Genomic DNA, 12,668 nt, shown 5'->3' with positions numbered 1-12,668 from the left:
CTGCATGGTGGAGCAGGGAGCTGGCTACTTCCAGCTGCATGGTGGAGCAGGGAGCTGGCTACTTCCTGCTGCATGGTGGAGCAGGGAGCTGGCTACTTTCTGCTGCATGGTGGAGCAGGGAGCTGGCTACTTCCTGCTGCATGGTGGAGCAGGGGCTGGCTACTTCCTGCTGCATGGTGTAGCAGGGAGCTGGCTACTTTCTGCTGCATGGTGGAGCAGGGAGCTGGCTACTTCCTGCTGCATGGTGGAGCAGGGGCTGGCTACTTCCTGCTGCATGGTGTAGCAGGGAGCTGGCTACTTCCTGCTGCATGGTGGAGCAGGGAGCTGACTACTTCCTTCTGCATGGTGGAGCAGGGAGCTGGCTACTTCCTGCTGCATGGTGGAGCAGGGAGCTGGCTACTTCCTGCTGCATGGTGGAGCAGGGAGCTGGCTACTTCCAGCTGCATGGTAGAGCAGGGAGCTGGCTACTTCCGGCTGCATGGTGGAGCAGGGAGCTGGCTACTTCCTGCTGCATGGTGGAGCAGGGAGCTGGCTACTTTCAGCTGCATGGTGGAGCAGGGAGCTGGCTACTTCCAGCTGCATGGTGGAGCCGGCTACTTCCAGCTGCATGGTGGAGCAGGGAGCTAGCTACTTCCTGCTGCATGGTGGAGCAGGGAGCTGGCTACTTCCAGCTGCATGGTGGAGCAGGGGGCTGTCTACTTCCAGCTGCATGGTGGAGCAGGGAGCTGGCTACTTCCTGCTGCATGGTGGAGCAGGGAGCGGGCTACTTCCGGCTCCACCATTGTATTCTATGGCTTCCGCATCCTGAAGACAGAGATATAGTTAAAACCTGGACATGCCGGTGTCCTTTCAGGAGCATTTCCGAGATCCGGGACTGTCCGGCTGGATCAGGCTTCTGTACATAGCAGACCAGGAGGTCATAATTCGTCTGCCATAGGTGCCAAGTTGTACCTGTGGGCTGACATAATTATCTCCCTCATTCTGTCAAACCCACTTGATTCCATGGTTGCTATCTATAGCGCCTTCTAAACGGTTGGGCAGCAGGAGTCTGATATTGCCTTTGACATATCTTTACATTGGGATGCAGGAAGTTAACCTGTATTTTAAATTACTTTGGGATCACATTTTATCTGACAGCAGTTTTTTTTTCTATGTAGTCTGAGAACAGCATTATATAGGGACTGAGCCCCTGATTCAAGTGGTGTCACTTACTAGGCTGTGTGATGTTGTGTCAATAAAATCAGTGTTTTATCAGCAGGAGATTATCACTACAGGACTGGTTGTCTCCTGCCTCCTAGTCCTCCTGCTCTGTTTAACCCCAACCCCAACCACTGATAAGCAGCTTTCTCTCAATATGCAATGTACACAGAAAGCTGCCGATCAGTGGTGTGGACGGGTTTATACAGGGCTCAGCATTCTGAGCACTGCTACTTCTGTAGTAGAGAAAACCGTGAATGTAGCACAACTGCTGCACCCAGTAAACAAAGTGATATATCATTGGAACCAGGTTCTCTGCCCCTACATCATGCTGCTCTCAGATGAAGTAGCAAAAATCTGGTGGCAGATTCCCTTCAAATGCAACATATTATTGAGTCAGGTTCGCGCTGCTGAAAATATTTGGCCATTTAGCTAATCTAAAATTTAGCATCTAAAATTTAAAAAAAATTCTACAATTATATAACGAGTTCACTGTTTTTATAATGAGACTAGTGATGAGCGAGTATGTTCTGTTAACCCTTTCGGCGAGTATGCTCGGGCGAGCACAGAGTATTTACAGCTGCTCGGTGATATGTTTGAATCGCTCCAGTGTGCATGATTTGCGACTGTTTGACAGCTTTAATACATGTAAGGAATGTCTGCTTCTTACACATTCCTCACATGTATTAAATCTGTCAAACCGTTGCAGATCATGCACACGGGAGTGATTCAAACATATCACCGAGCAGCTGTAAATACTCTGTGCTCGCCCGAGCATACTCGGACAGAACATACTCGCTCATCACTAAATGAGACTCTTCCCACTCCCTGTATGCTACTGTATGTATACAATTAAAAAGAAAAATCCAAACACAATGAGTCCCATTTGAATACATTATGGTTGTGCTGGTAAATTACTGAGTGTTGAGGATTTCCCACCAGTGGAACCTTCTACAATGATCCGAGACAGGAATGTTCTACATAAAATGGCGTTAGTCTTCTGTAGGTTCTCAGAGATTTCATTCTTGTTTTCATTCTTGTCTTAATTTTGTAGATCATGACACCCGGCAGTTTTACCAGAAGCTTTGTCAGTATGAAGAACATGCAGTGAGGATGATACATGAGTATTTCCAGGATGATCTGATCCACATTGTGAAGAACTTGATTCCTCAACCACTTCTGAGCGAGCTGTATTCCCGAAACCTCCCTGATGAGATGGTGAGAACCATGAACTGCCGGTGTTGTCCCAAGTGTTAACGTTTGCTAACAGAAGAGTTTAGTCCAAGCACTATCGAGCTGGATTTCAACTGGACTTCATATCATAGAGTAAAATATGGAATCATTTCCAGTTTAATAGAAAGCAACAGCTTATATTTATTGGAGAGAAGCCCAAAACATTCTAATCTATTCCCTTCGACAGAACATATACAGGAGAGGGTCTGTGGATCCTGGGAAATAATCTGTAACTTGTGGATTCAGGAAAGATTGTGCCCCTGACTATTCCATATACTTATCCTTCTCTGAACCCACACATTATTGGGCATATTGTCATTAAATAATGGTGTGATCCCTTTATTATTTATCTCTATATATGATTTGTCTTGTGTCCTAGAAATATCGGGGTCTAGAAGAAGATAGAAAAACATTGGCTCGGACATTACTACAGGATATTTTCACCAGAGGAAGAGAAGCTGTGATAGGATTGTGGGTCAGTCTCTATGTCTTACGGAAGAGACATGGTTCCCCTGGTCTACACGCTCTACTGAATGAGCTCCATCACAGAGGTAACACTGTTCTCAACAATGGCAATGATAGATCAGTCACTTCCAGCAGTGTAATCACTGTAGGGGTTCAGCTCTCTGGTAGTCATTTGGATATGAACAGGCACAGGGATATAATTGTAGCGCCCCGAGGGCTCGGCCGCTACAGGGGTATTGCACCTCTGCCAGAGGTGTGGTATTCCACTCCCGGGTAAGGATGGAGTGTGGACCAGGGCTCAGTTAGCTGCATACAGCACACACACCCCATTTCCGAGGGACAGCTCAACGGTGCTCCCACTAGACAGAAGTGCAGGCACGACCGACCATGTCCCTGCTGGAGTGGGGAGGGAGGGGTGGAACACCCAGTGCTGTAGGGGCAGATAGGGGTTGGTTCCTGAGCGTAGATAGGAGCTCATTGGTTGCTGGTCACCTGGGCTCATGGTCAGAGTGAGGTATAAAAGGTGGGCACCATCTTAGTTCTGGGTCAGTTCAGCCAGAGGAGAAGACAGGGAGTAGAGGCTCTGTAGGAGCTCTACTCCAGGAGGGCCTAGTGAGAGGCCGAGGAGGAGGTGAAGGGAAGCTGAGATTCTGGCTCATCTCAGCTCCAAGAGAAAGGAACAGAAAGGAACAGAACAGGAACTGCAAAGAAGGAGAGACAGAGAAACAGAAGGGCTCAGGAACAAGAAGGTGGAAGGGACCCTAAGAACCCACGAGAATCCAGGGTGCAGGGTCAGGCAGATTAAGGGTACCGGATCCCAAGTTGGTGGAGGAGAAACAACCCTCAGCCAAAGACCGGTTGTCGTGATCATCTATTGGTGCGACACCTCATCAAACCTGCTAGGAAGGCACCATATAGGACAGCGGAGGACGGGGCCCACGTTTAACCGCACAAGTCCGCGGCAGCTGGACAAAAGTGGGTCACTGGTGAGGCAGGCCAGAGAAAGGATTAAAGGGGGTCCTGTGCCATGCTCCTGAACTGCTTGGGAGTTGACCGAGCCCCACACCTGGTGGACGCAGCACGGCTCGGGCGGACACTACCTGTACAGAAGTGACCCGGAACAAATGAACTGTGAGTAAAGACCCTGGACTGTAACTTGTTGTCTGTGTGCTCCTTTGCGCCTCCAGCACTATCAGCACCGGGACTCGCACTACCATCACTCCCACCATTCACTACACTGCCCTGGGAGAAACTGAGACTACTGTATACATCACAAAAAACACACTGATGCTACTGTATGCATCACAAAGGACACACTGATACTACTGTATGCATCACAAAGGACACACTGAGACTGATGTATATATCACATAGAATACACAGACTGCTATATATACATCACATAGGATACACTGAGACTGCTGTATAAATCACATAGGAGACACTGAGACAGATGTATACATCACATAGGAGACACAGACTGCTGTATGCATCATAGAGGAGACACTAAGACTGTTGTATATACATCACATAGAAGACACAGACTACTGTATACATCACATAGGACACACTGAGACAGCTGTATATACATTACACTGAGACTGCTGTATATACATTATGTAGGACACAATGAGACTGTTGTGTCCATCAAATAAGACACACAGACAGCTGTATACATCACATGGGACACACTGAAACTACTGTTTATACATCACATATAATACACTTAGACTGCTGTATATACATTACATAGAATACACCAAGACTGTTGTATACACACCATGGTATACACTGAGACTGCTGTATATACATTAAATAGGAGACACTGAGACAGCTGTATACATCACATAGGATACACTAAGACTGCTTTATACATCCCATAGTTGACACTGAGACTGCTGTAAAAACATCACATGATAGACACTGAGACAGCTGTATACATCACAAAGGACACACTGAGACTATCATATACATAATTTAGGAGACACTGAGACTGCTGTTACATCACATAGAATACACAGAGTCTGCTATATATACATCACATAGGAGACTGCAGTGTACATCACATAGGAGACACTGAGACAGCTGTATACATCATAGAGAAGACACAGACTGCTTTATGCATCACATAGGACACACTGAGACTGCTGTATGCATTACATAAAATACACTGATACTGCTATTTATACATCACATAGGATATACTGAGACTGTTGTATACATCACATAGGAGATAATTGGACTGCTGTGTACATCACATAGGAGATACTGAGGTAGCTGTATACATCAAATAGGATACACTGAGACTTCTGTATACATCACATGAGATACACTACAACTGTTGTATATACATCACATAGGAAATACTGAGACTGCTGTGTACATCACTTAGGAGACACTAAGACTGCTGTATACAACACATAGGACACACTGAGACTGCTCTATACATCACATAGGATGCACCAAGATTGATGTTTATACATCACTTAGGATACATTGAAACAGCTGTATATACATCATATAGGAGACACTGAGAGTGCTATATATACATTATGTAGGATATACTGAAACTGCTAAATATACATCACATAGTTTAAACTGAGCCTGATGTATATACATCAGGTAGGATACACATTTCCTGCTGGAAGACCCATGACCTAGGACTCAAACCCAACTTTCTGACACTGGGCACTACACTGCGACCCAAAATCCTTTGGCAATCTTCAGATTTCATGATGCCTTGCACACAGTCAAGACACCCAGTGTCAGAGGCAGCAAAACTGCCCTAAAACATCTTTGAACCTGCACCATATTTGACTGTAAGTACTGTGTTCATTTCTTTGTAGGCCTCATTCCGCTTTCGGTAACAGTAGAATGATGTGCTTTACCAAAAAGTTCTATCTTAGTCTAATCTGTTCACAATGCAATTTCCCAGAAGGATTTTGGCTTATTCACGGACATTTTGGCAAACTGCAGTCTAGCATTTTTATGTCTGTGTCAGCAGTTGGGTCTTCCTGTGTCTCCTTCCATAGCGTTTCATTTCATTCAAATGAATAGTTTTCGCTGACACTGATTCACTCTGAGCCTGCAGGACAGCTTGAATTTCTTTGGAACTTGATTGGGGCTGCTTATCCACCATCTTGACTATCCTGCGTTGCAACCTTTCATCAATTTTTGTCAGCCTTCCAGGAAAATTAGCTACAGTGCCATGGATTGTAAACTTCATGATTATGTTGCAGACCATGGACAAAGGAAGATCAAGATCTCTGGAGATGGACTTGTAACCTTGAGATTGTTGATATTTTTGAACAATTTTGGTTCTCAAGTCCTCAGACAGTTCTCTTCTCCTCTTTCTGTTCTCCATGCTTAGTGTGGCACACACAGACACACAATGCAAAGATTGAGTCAACTTCTCTCCTATCTGGTTTCAGGTGTGATTTTGAACGAGCATCACATTCTTGAAACAAAGTTGTTTAACCACAATTTTGGAAAGGTGCCAATAATTTTGTCAGGTCCATTTTTAGAGTTTTGTGTTAAATTATATCCAATTTGTCTTTTTTTTCTCTGCTTTATTCTCTGTTTTTTTTTGTGTTGTTCCAATACACACAAAGAAAATAAACGTGTATAACACAACATGTGTAATTGCAATAATTTTCTGGGAGAAATTCTTCATTTTCTGGAACAATTTCAAGGGTGCCAACACTTTCGGCCATTACTGTACATACAATAGGAGACACTGAGACTGCTATATATATGCATCACATTGGAGACTATGAGACTGCTGTAAATTTATCACATAGGATACACTGAAATTCTGTTATATACATCACGTGGAAGACATTGTGACTGCTGTACACATCACATAGGATGCACTGTGATTCTGCTGAAAAGATCATATAGAAAACACCACCACTGCTGTATACATTACATAGAATGCACTAATACTGCTGTATACATCACTTAGGATACACAGACTGCTGTATGTACATCTCATAAGAGACACTGATACTACTGTATACATCACCGAGGACATGCAAAGGTCTCTGTTAACGTCCTCTTCCAATATTCAACATTAGTGTTACATTCTATTTATTTAAACTTGCACCTCTACAGAGATAAAGGACAGCTCAACTGGTTTATATGTGACTTTGTTTTTGGAGTGAACCAACAGTCTTTATATTATTTTGTTCCGTTCTTTTTTTTTTCTTCTTCATTTCACCACAAGGTGTCAGTACTGTTTCAGTTGCAAAAAAAATTATTTTGTTCAATAATGTTATCAGCCTGCAATTTTCAAATGCACCACCAGCTGGCGACTCTGACTTAAAATTAATTTTTTTCACTGCAAATAGGCTGGAAAGGATGCTCCTTGAGGTTTTTTCCATGAAAATCCATTTTGGTTTAGTTTTTGTGTCTTTTATTGTGAGTCCGTAAAAGTGGTGTAATACTCTGACAACATTGTTGACAGCAGTGACCTGGGGGTCAGAGATGCTTCCAGGGGTCTTCCCCATGCTGTTCCCATGTCATTTGAACACTGTTCCCATCGTTTTGGGCAATTTTTAGGCCCTCTGCAGACCTCCGAGGGGAGCCGCCTGAAAAATGCTCGAGTTCCCCATAGACTTACATTGGGCTCGTTGCTCGGGTCGAGCACCCGAGTATTACGATTTGCTCGGGTGCTCATTTTAGTGCTCCACCATCACTAATCCTGAACAATCTTCTAAACTACCACCTGAGTACAAAGAATTTGCTGATGTTTGTCACAAGAAAAATGTTGACTCCTTCCTCATCTGCTATGATTGTCCAGTTGATCTATTGTATGGAGCAGCGATACCCTTTGAAAACATTTTCCCATTGTCAGAACAGAAATTATTAACCCTCAAAGAATACATCAATGAAAATCCAGCCAAAGGGTTCATTCGTCCATCTTCATCCAGTGCGCTGTTTCTGAAGTTTTGCTGCCTGACTTTGGACCTTGCCTTTGCCCATCTGTTTGCCTAGCCCCTTTGTCTTGATCTGCTACCTTTCTGGTATTCTTACCTCGCACTGTGACCTGACTACATCTTTATCTTACCCCTCTGTTCATGATGATCTCTCTTGGTATCTGACCCCGGACCTCTTGACTCCCCTGTCTCATTGCTTGTCCGTGAGTGGTGACTTGGCGTCACAAAAATGTGCTTCTTTCTTCACTTATGAGCTTTTTAAAATCTAAAATTTATCTTGGTCAAAGCAAGATGGATGACTGCCAGCACATTGAGGTTCCAGGTTACAGAGACTATTAAACTCTATAGGGTGGTAGTAGAAGGGGGAGAGCATGGGAAGGCATTGACACAGGCAGAAAAACAGATCCATGCTGAAGCTTCTCTAGCTTCTAAGTATTGTATCTCACCTGAGTGCTGGATTCACAGCCACACAGCTCAGAACTGCTGTATAGGGTCATCCATTGCTGCTGCTACTTCTGTTTGTTACAGATATAAAACAGCAGAAAGCCATCTCTCTGTGTATGGAAGACATCCTGGCAGCTACCTCCACCTACCCGCTCAGAGAGAAGTTAATAACAGAGCCAGCAGAGGGGAAAACTAGAATAAAAAATTGTAGTCTATTAGTCATGTAAAAGACAGAAATAGTATTATTTCTCATCAAGTTGTTGGAAATAACATATTTTCTTTCACTTTCATCTGATCCAATCTTCTCTATTATAGAACATGGAGGTGACTGGGGGTGCCAAGTGGCCCCCCCCAGTATATCAAATGGTAAAACTAGAGAGACAAAAAAGTGCAAATAGGATCTTATCTGATAATCAAGTGGTATAAATTATTATGGGTACGCTCACCTGATGGGGTTGTGACAGTCACAACTCCTATAGAAGCATATAAAAGGCTGCAGCAGGACCACCAATGAGATACGAATGAGGAATACGGTGGTTCAGAGTTCGTGCTGCCCAAGGTTCAAAGGTACAATCACACACGAAGGTGAAGCATGAATGATCCTGATGTTTGGTCCTGATGAAGAGGTTGAAAACCTTGAAACGCGTCATTCACATAATAAATGCTTCGCCTTCGTGTGTGATCGTACCTTTGAACCTTGGGCAGCGCAGACTCTGAACCACCATAATTATCATTTATTGCATTTGTTCTGGGGCCACTGTTCAACTACATGCAAATATTATTATCTTCCCCTCATTCACAAGTTTACAGCTGACTCTATAATAATAAACTGGTCGTTTGTTAATTGGATAATAAGATGTTGTCCTTGTGTAACATCCCTGGCAGCGTGCTTGCATAGTGCACCACCTCCCACTATGCAAGACCGCAATCTTACCTGTCAGTCCAGCCTGCAAACCTTGCTCCAGTTCATGCTGTGTGCATGTCTCTTGACTGACTGCTTAGGGTGCTGCTGTGGGCGCACCCCTAATGCGTCTCCAGCCTATTGCTGTGAGTCACTGGATATTTAAACCCCCTCCACCCAGAAGGAGGGGCCTGAGCAACACCTTCACTCAGTTTGTCTTTGCAACTGAATTGCCAGGTCCTGTCCTGTATCTTGTCTGTTTCCGCCACTCTGAGGGCTGCATACCCAGACCTGTTATCTCTGACTTCTAGTCTGTTTCCGCCACTCTGGGGGCTGTATACCCAGGCCTGTTACCTGTGACTTCTAGTCTGTTTCCGCCACTCTGGGGGCTGTATACCCAGGCTCATTCTTGTATCTCATTGCAGTAGCAGTTCCTGTCTGAACTGTATCCTAGCCTGTTACCTGTTTGTCTCTATGTCCGTACCTTCCCTTTTCCTGCAGTATATGAACCTGCACCTAACTCCTACTCGTTGTCTCTGTACTTCTGTTTGTGAGTTTTGTGTCCACTCACTACTTCATAGTAAGTACCTTGTGTGTATCTGGTTCTGCTTGTTCCTTTTCCCTTCCTCCGTATCTTCCTCCTGTGTTCTAGCCATCTTCCTGTGTTTTCCAGTCTGTTCCATGTGAACAGAGCCCTGTCCTCTCTGCTTGCACCTTCAGCCCTGTTCGGCTCTGCTTGCTCACCGTGCCAGCGGTTTCTCTCTGCTCTGACTTGCCCACTGCTCCGGCGGCTTTCCTCTGCTCTGCCTTGCCCACTGCTCCGGCGGCTTCTGTCTGCTCTGACTTGGTCACCACGCCAGCGGTTTCTCTCTGCTCTGACTTGCCCACCGCTCTGGCGGCTTCGCTCTGCTCTGCCTTACCCACTGCTCCGGCGGCTTCTCTCTGCTCTGCCTTGTCCACCGCACCTGCGGTTTCGCTCTGCCCTGCCTTGTCCACCGCACCTGCGGTTTCGCTCTGCTCAGCCTTGTCCACCGCACCTGCGGTTTCGCTCTGCACTGCCTTGTCCACCGCACCTGCGGTTTCGCTCTGCTCTGCCTTGTCCACCACTCCGGCGGTTCCTCTCTGCTCTGCCTTGTCCACCGCTCCGGCGGTTCCGCTCTGCTCTGCCTTGCCCACCGCACCTGCGATTTTTGCTCCGCTCTGCTTGCTCACCACACCAGCAGTTCCTCTCTGCTCTGCCTTGTCCTCCGCTCTGGCGGTTTCGCTTTACTCTGCTTGACTACCGCATCTGTGGCTCTGAACCTGTCTCCCAGTCTGTACTGGACCCTATCCAGCCTGAACTCTAACCTGCTAGTACCTCCCTGTCTGCACTTCAGCCGTGCTTGCCAGTGCCCACCTGTCTGCATACCAGCTGTGCTTGCCAGTGCCCACCTGTCTGCATACCAGTCGTGCTTGCCAGTGCCCACCTGTCTGCATACCAGCCGTACTTGCCAGTACCCACCTGTCTGCATACCAGCCGAGCCTGCCAATACCCACCTGCCTGTATGCCAGTCTACCTGCCTGTTCCTGCATTCCCCAGTGTGGGTCAACAACTGTGACCGGGGTCTGACCTGGAGTAGCACCTGGTCCCTCTGCTCACTTCCTCCTTGGTTCACGGTGTCGGCTAAGCCGCCGTGCGACCTTGGTTGGATCGGGTTGATACTTAGTTACGCTCCTCCAGGCACTCCTCGGTTCATGGTACAGTGGGATCGCTAATCACGCTCACGCCAGTCAGTCCAGGCGTGAGCGTAACACCTTGCCTGTACACAGTGAAACAAGTGTATTGTGCCAGCTACTACTCATAAAGTTGGAGTGTGGCCCACCAGAGGATTTACCTGTTCTCCTGTTGGCCAGTCCAGGTCCTGAGGTGACCAATTCCCAGAGAACTCAACCTTCCTTTGTATGAATGCAGTTTGATTTATGGTGCCTGTATTCATTCAGTTGTAACTGCTAAAAAGCCAAATGGGGAGACTTCCAAAGCTCCATGGTACCCCCACATAGAGTGACTGCCAAGATGTTCCTATATACAGTGACTGACATAGTATCCCCAAATGTAGTGGCAGCCATTACCCCCAACATCATTAATATCCTTTTCCAGTTATGGGACAAAATTTGCCTGAGGCATTGGCGGCAGACCAGAATCTTTGCTGCAAGTAGAGCATAATTGGAACATCTAGAGATCTATAAATTGCAGAATTGTGTAAGTCCTCATCCTGCCAACAATCAAACACTATTCAAGGACTAGGATACAGTGATGGTGTTTTACACTTTATATATCTGTATATCCAGCACTGTCTATGCTCTTAAAAGTTCTTTCCATTCCTTATTAGGGGACACTTTGGTGGAACAAATCGCACTGGACACCAACTTCTCCCAGAACTGGAAGGTAAGTGTACAGTGTCATGCTCCTGGATTTGATCCCTTGAGTATGTGTTCTGTGGTCGGCTTCTCTGTCTGTTAGGCCACAGGAGACACACCTATTCTCTGATGCTTGGGTTCTGCTATTCTGGCTGCAGTCTGTCTAGCTTAAGATATGTGTTTTCATTTTTCTTCCTATCACTTGTTGAGTGCAGCTTTACATTCTGTCCCCCTGCTGGTGTTTCCTGCTGGTGATAGATTCTTTTGGATCTTCTGACATTCTCTTAATGTTTGGAGCAAATCTGTGAGATTCCAGCTAAGGGTTTTCACTTTGATGTTTCTTTGCTATACTGTGCACCTATCTTTTGCTTATCATTAGGATAGGATATATATTTTATAACAGTAATTGCTTTATTCTTTGTTTGGTATTTTGTTATTTATTTTATTCACTCTGGGATCTTTCCTTGTTCGGCACACTTCACTTGTAGGTAACTCACACTCTGCTCTGCCCTCTGGTTCTTTAGGAGGAGTGTAAGGGGAAAGACCGGGGTGTAAGTGTAGCACCCTGAGGACTCGGCTGCTACAGGGGTATTACACCTCAAGCCAGAGGTGTGGTATTCCACTCCCGGGTAAGGATGGAGTGTGGAACTGAGCTCAGATAGCTGCATACACTACATACATCCCATTTCCGGGGGACAGATCGACGGTACTCCCACCAATATATGTGCAGGTACGATAGTGTCTGTCCCTGGCTGGAGTGGGAGGGGGGTGGAACATCCCAGTAGTGTAGGGGCAGATAGGGGGAGCAGTCTGGGTAATGCTAGGAGCTCATTGGGTGCTGGTCACCTGAGCTCACACATAGAGGGAGTATATAAGGTGGGCACCATCTTAGGACAGGGTCTTTTGTAGAGTGAGTCAGTCTTTGTGGAGTCAGAGGAGCAGAGCGGAGAGGCTCAGCCAGAAGGGCTGACAGGGAGTTGTGGTTCCGGCTGGGCCCAGCTCCAAGGCCAAGTCTGAGAGAGAGAGGAGTCAGAAGGACCCAGAGAGAAGAAGAAGGAACCCCAAGACCCCAGAATACAAACAGCAGGGTGAAG

At 46.1% G+C, this 12,668-nt stretch overlaps 1 pseudogene; it reads left to right on the top strand.

The window, feature by feature from the left end:
- Positions 1–12,668, top strand: part of LOC141266058 (NACHT, LRR and PYD domains-containing protein 3-like) — a 148,818-nt pseudogene that overhangs the window by 70,577 nt on the left and 65,573 nt on the right.

The sequence above is a fragment of the Phyllobates terribilis genome, unplaced genomic scaffold (genome assembly GCF_046119375.1).
Source record: "Phyllobates terribilis strain yellow unplaced genomic scaffold, ASM4611937v1 Scaffold_4__5_contigs__length_816908805, whole genome shotgun sequence".
In the NCBI taxonomy this organism is placed as follows: Eukaryota; Metazoa; Chordata; class Amphibia; order Anura; family Dendrobatidae; genus Phyllobates; species Phyllobates terribilis.
Note: the sequence above shows the minus strand (reverse complement) of the source record. Positions and strands in the feature narration are given on the sequence as shown.